Below are 215 nucleotides of genomic sequence, written 5' to 3' on the forward strand. Positions count from 1 at the left end.
ATCCATTACTATCAAATTGATTTTAACTCATGCCTTAATTTCTATACCTTTATTTTAATTCATTTTTATTTTATTTATATTTTTATTTTTATTGTGGATTGGGTGAAAATTTACAAAGCAAATTCACTTTCCATACAGCAGTTCACATACACTTTGTATCATGACATTGACCACAATTCACCATAATGCAACAGCTTCCCTCCCACTTCCTCCTG

The sequence above is a fragment of the Orycteropus afer genome, unplaced genomic scaffold (genome assembly GCF_000298275.1).
Source record: "Orycteropus afer afer isolate SDZICR_OR568_19922 unplaced genomic scaffold, OryAfe1.0 scaffold00747, whole genome shotgun sequence".
In the NCBI taxonomy this organism is placed as follows: domain Eukaryota; kingdom Metazoa; phylum Chordata; class Mammalia; order Tubulidentata; family Orycteropodidae; genus Orycteropus; species Orycteropus afer.